This window comes from Dermacentor silvarum, unplaced genomic scaffold (assembly GCF_013339745.2).
Source record: "Dermacentor silvarum isolate Dsil-2018 unplaced genomic scaffold, BIME_Dsil_1.4 Seq597, whole genome shotgun sequence".
Lineage (NCBI taxonomy): Eukaryota > Metazoa > Arthropoda > Arachnida > Ixodida > Ixodidae > Dermacentor > Dermacentor silvarum.
The window spans coordinates 53,149-59,325 of record NW_023606491.1 but is presented as its reverse complement, the minus strand read 5'-3'; positions in this window follow the sequence as shown (position 1 = coordinate 59,325).

Sequence of the window (6,177 nt, the reverse complement as noted above, 5' to 3'; positions counted from 1 at the left end):
CCTTGTAAATGTTGTCGAGGCATGAACTCCATGCATAATAACTGTAGTGCCACTGCCAATGCCTTTATATATTAGATGCTGAAAACGAATTATTTAACGCTGTGCACTGCAAGACGATAAATTATGTGTTTGTTTTATAACAGAATATCTTCGTATGTCCCAAAAATTGTGGCAGAAGTAGCTGATATCAATGCTACCGCGTTTTTTTTTTGTTATCTATAGTAAGTAAAGAAAATATCACGCGAACATTATAACTATATCAGTTCGAAACCAGCAAAGCAGTGTATGCAGCTGATATGAAAAACGTAAAGGCCATAAAATTAACAAGTTGAGGACAACTATTTTTATGAATCTTTGTCATTCAACAACCTTGTTTACATTTTTGTACATATGCAACGACCAGGGAAAAACCTCAATGATGCTGTCCTTCCTTGCAATGGACTGGGCAGGAGCAGATGTTACCGGTCGTGTATTGTAATTGCACCGAAATTATAGTCGCAACAGTGAGTACATATAAAAAGCAGAAGTTCCGCAAAATATACATTAGAAATGCGAAGATAGAATGGAATATACAAATGCCAAGATAAACGGCAAGAAAGTGTCGCGTGAAACCAAGTTCACTGCTTGTGTACACAAAACCTCGCAACAAGATATTTAAATATACGTATAAGTCTGCAATAAATCTACGTATCTGAGGAAACGTCACTGCATATAATGTGTCAAACAAGACAAATAAACATGTTGCACAGTCACAGATAGTAAACTTCCCGCATACGAGTATAAAGACAGACGATCCAGGCAAGAACAAAACTATGATCTCAGAAATCGTGATATGCATTTGGGCCATGCTGCGATCGCGACAGCACCATGTGGCTAGAATAATAGAAAAAGAATGCAGAAATCGATATGAAAATGTGTATTGTAACTGCCTGCACAGCGGCAACAATTATTCTGCACTCCAAATTAAAGAAGGGTATTGCTTCGTTTCAAAAAAAAAAAAAAAGAAAGAAGAAGTAAGAAGATGTAGCTAAAAAAGGAAAGAAAAGGACAAACGAAAGCCACAGATGATGCGGCAAGTTGATTTACCCAACATCCGAGTGCGTTTTTGGGAAACGCCGCGTGTGCCGGGCTTTCAATGAGCAAGGTTTGTCAAAATTGGTTATTGATGTGATGAATTTTGATCATCATGCTAACTGTTACAATAAAAGGTGAAAACTGTGGTTTTTAAAGTTAATGAACAGTCATACGTTTTCATAATTACGAGCTTATATAGGAACGTGAAGGAACAGATATTTTTATAGGCATTGATTTTTGCTGCTTCGCTATCTAAACGATAAACTTGACTCATCGGGGAGGTTTAGCGAGGCGTTCAATAACTTCGGACACGTTGATGGCGACGTCTCTGTGGGTGTATAGAAGCGCCAGCATAACCATGCGGTCTTCAGACATTGTATAGCGCAAGTGGTTTTTTTAGTAATCTCATGTTTGAAAATCTAGCTGCCCTGGCAGTGGCACTGGAAAGGTGACTAGAGCAGTTTGTACACATGTACATATAACCTGCAGTCTCCATGAGAGAGGGCATCTATTCCTGTGCTAAAACCTAACAACACTTCGATATCGTTTCCTCAGCACCACGCTCAACAAGGTAGACAGCCGTCCTCGTACGGAAGCCACAATTCTTGGTCCCTGGTCCCAGCCGACGTCGGAATGAACTGCTTTAAAAGCGCTAGTACGCTTTTTAAAAGAAACAGGACTTAGAGAAAAACTATAGAATGTGCGGATTGATAAGTTTCCTTTTTTTTATTTTTAATCGTCTCTTGTTTTCTAATCTTTTCTGCCCTTGCCCCATCCCCCTGTGCAGAGTAACCAACCGGACACTCAACCTGGTTAACCTCTCTGCCTTTCACTTCTTATTTTCCTTCCTTCCTTCCTTCGATATTGTTGACATCCTTGTTTACGTACCTTGCACAAACAGTAAGCTGTTCGATTCCAGCAATATCCGTCGTTCCGTCAGCAAGTACGGAGAAGCAGCCTGCAGCGTTCACTTTTGCATGTAGGCTTTCTTTGATAATTTCACCACAAATTTCTATAATTTGGTTTTGTACGTCTGGTTTAAATACGAGGCATTACTGGGGCAACTTTCCAAATGGTTCTTCAGATATGTATCTCCACAATCAACTCGCATGCGAAGAAGCGCTCTGGAAATACCAGTATTTTCAGCGGGGGCTTTGCTTAAATCCATAGGACCAGTGTCCCTATCGCCACGGAGAGCCAGACCTTGCCGCCCGCAAAAAAGAACTGTCTCAAATTAAATAGGCCGTTGACTTTCTTCTGTTTTCTTTTATTTTACTTTGACTGCCCTGGTCCAGCTTATTGATCACATTGGGCGCGCTTCCTGAAAATTTTTGGAGAAAATTATCAGATGCCAGCTGACACTCACGGTGATATTTAATATTTTCGCATGTGTGGAAGATTGCGAGCGCGTGCTTCCATTTCTGGAACGACTTGGGCACGCGCGTTCGAGTGCGTGCATGTTGGCCCAAGTTTCTAAAAACATTAAACCCTGAAAGTTCCAGAATTAAAAATTAGAAGCACGCCTTTGGAAATGTCAGTGCACTTTTCGCGTCAAAAGTGTATGAGAACTTTATACCCATAAAGTTTCGGTATTGAAATCCATGCACTCGGTAGATTCCGGTGCCGCTGCGAGATGCCACGACGCGCCCGCTCGCTATCGAAAAGCCCTTGAAACTTTGTGCTCGGCTGGGGCTCCTTACGTTATGTGACTCCAGGTGCATGAGCGTTGCCACGAAATTAGGCCGACGGGTTAGGCCTAGCGACGTGCTCGGTCGCCGCTTCCGTCTAGCTCCTTTCTCGAGTGCCGACGTGGCGTTCCGGGGATCATCGAACGTGCCGGTCTGCCGTGGAAGAGGGGTCCTCTCTGGGGTGCCCGGTCCTGCCGTGAGAGGCTGCAGCCAGTCCAGGAGCCTAACTCGAACTTGCCGAGGTCGACGGCCACACCTTGGACCGCCCGCGTCACGGACTCGGCCAGACCCCCAAGTCTCCCGTTGCCAGAGCGTAGCTGGCGATGCGACCTTCCTGGCCCGGAGCCACGTCGATAATGCCCGAACTGTGCTGTTTCTCCCTCGATCACAGCTCGGTTCACGCGCCTCGCGCGCTCGCGCCGTTCGGAACGCTCCGTTCATATCGTCCTCTTCTTTTTCGCGCCACAGGCGGCCTCTTACATATGACAAAGGCACTACTTTGTTTACAACAACCGCACCTGAGAAATGTGACGTCGATGCGAGCATTTTTTGACGTGCTTTTATTCTTTGCGGCGTCGGCCATTTTTGGTACCGCCGCTTGATCATGCCGGATTTTCTGCCTCATGGGACATATAATGCTCGCAGTATCAATCCAGCACGACTTCCGAGACTCGACATGCTGGTTGATGAGCAACAAAGCGAGAAAAAGAAGAAGGCGGGTCCGTGACGTATGCGTCATGCGTGCCTCCAGCTCCAGCACGGGAGAACGCAGGGAAGTAAATTCGCTTACGGAGGCTAGACGGTGGCGAGTGGGAAGAGTGTCTATGTTGGCAGTGACGCTCGCCTCCTGAAATCCAGGGTTCGTGGCACTGAAATATACCTATCTTGGTTGTTAATGAACCATTTTGAAAAAAATCTTGTTGAACTCAAAGCACGTAACAACTTCCAGCTTATAACCAAAATTTGCTATGTGGCCTGGTGAGGGGCCCTTTAACAGTTTTTGGGCAGTGCTGACGTGGACGGAGCCTCTTCAGAAGCTTTCGTTGTTAAGGACATATCTGGGTTTCTTGGTGTTCAATTTTCCTTGCCTCTTCTAAAGCCTTGTTCTTAAATTTCCAGTTTGCCATTGAAGCATCCTATGGTACTCAACTGCATTAAAATGAGGGTCTAAGATCATGAACAAACTTGCTACTTGATCAAGTTTGTAGTTTGGAAACCGTGTTTTCAGACTCTTAAGAAGATTAGTAGCAGACGCAGAGGTTTCCACCTGGCGCCTGGTGTTGTCCAGATGCACGAAGTGGCAGCACAGTGTGGGCTCTTGAGGTAATAGTGTCAGGTAAGCACTTATAAGCACCAGCGTGGCAGCTCCCCCTTCCCCTTCATACTTTTGATATGCTTCACGACACGCCAAATATGCTTCCCCGCAGTACAGACTATGTGCTTCGCCACATGGCACGGATTTAGCGCGGGAAAGCTGACCTAAAGAACCCTGAGAAGCCATTTTCGGGGATTCAGATATTTAGAATAGTAAATGTGTCTTTCGCATCGAATTAAACACTAAACGAGTCGAATAGAATATTTGAAGTTTCGAATATGTGCACACCACTACTAAAAAGAAAAAAGCAAGGCCTGGTGTACCACCTTTCAACAGTGATAAATTACCAATGTCATTGCAGCTATCTAACTTAAGTCTAAGCTCATTTGTGTGGCTTGTGAATATTTTCTGTGTACGAGCTAAGTATAGTGCTAAAATGCTTCGCTGAAAAGCACGTTCGCTTTACATTCCATTATGCAGCTACCCATAGTTGAGCACAGCCATGTGAAAAAGTGCAGCATAGTGCCATCTCGCCAACACAAAGGAAAAGATTATTGCCTGAATATATGACTGTCACGAGCGAAACTACAAGAAGACAGCCTGGAAATACCCGAGACATGGTTACCGGCTCGTGATGAACTCAGTCACCTGCCTGAAGCCACACAAGGCCATACACATAAATTTGAGCCCATTGGCAAAACAAAGCTAAAGGTAGATATACTCTTCTGACAAACATAAAAACGTATTGGTACAAGTTTACAACTGCAGCAGTTTAACTGCCATATCCATCCTCCTTGTTACATCTGGCTAGTACTGTCGGTGCAAGTAAATGCTGATCTCCAATGTGATAAAAGTCCCCAAAAACTTAATCATTACATTCATTTGTTCAGTGCAAGCAATTGCTGGAAATTACACATTGGGTTCGAGCAGGCTTCTCAGTGCCTTGATTAATGATTTAGTCGGCAAAAGTCTAGTCCTTCAGAAAATTTCTTGAACACCAGATCACACTAAAACAAAAATTTCAGACATAAGGGCTTACATGGACAACGTTCTTGCCCTGTTTTTTCTATGTTCCAGGTCACTGCAAAATTTTATACACAGGTGTCGTTATCCATTGCATAAAGTTGCACAACTACTGCGCATGATGGAGTGTTTTTTTTGCTATAAAAACTATCATACACCTTTCATCTCGTGTCACGTGCCAGAAAATAAATTTTGTGAATACCTTTGTGGCACCATGGGAAATACAAACACCAGAAAACACAACAGCGCCAGACTGACAAATGCACCTACATATATGACCTCTTCAGCAGCTGTGACACAATGTCGCGACGGTGCAGCACATGCTTGGGCAAAGGCTGTCGCTACCCTGAGAGCGGGAGGTGGCGCTGACATCGAGGCACCCTACCCTGCTTATCTTCTCCTGTGGATGCGCTTTGAGGAGCCTAATTATCTCATTTGTGGAACAGTGTTTTTTAGTGCTCGGGCCTTTCATGCTGAAGGATACAGGCAATTGATGACTTCTACCTAGGCCAACGTTTTCATAGTTTTTCGCTTGATTTACTAGCCATAGAGGCTTCAAGTACGTGCTTGAAATAGCGAATACCTTGTTCACTCCAATTCTTTTGGTAAATTTACTTCGTTAAATCACCAAAAAAGCTACATGATTTTCAGTGGAAGTAAGATAGGATAACCAAAATGCTTTGTTACGTCGCAGGTTTCGTAAATTTAGGTTCGTTGTTTCGAGGTCTGTATTCTATACTCTATTGCATTATGTAGCAGCTGTACGATGTTACTCTTTGTGGTTGTACCTCTTGTGAATTTTCTTTACATCTGTGTGACTAATTCTTTAAGTATTGCTGTTTTTTACATATGAACTAGTTCTGTTAGGCTCATGTATTCGTTGCCTCTAGGTTCTGCTATATATGGGTTACCCTGGAGACTGTGATGTTCTATTAATGCTTTTTTTGCAAATAGGTACTGGTTTACAGCAATTGATCGTTTAAAGAGTTTACTTTCCCCCTGTCTGTTTCATCAAAGCACTAAATAAATGCCTGTGTTTAATGTATGTTCGTTGTCTGTTCTTGTTGGTATTTTAAT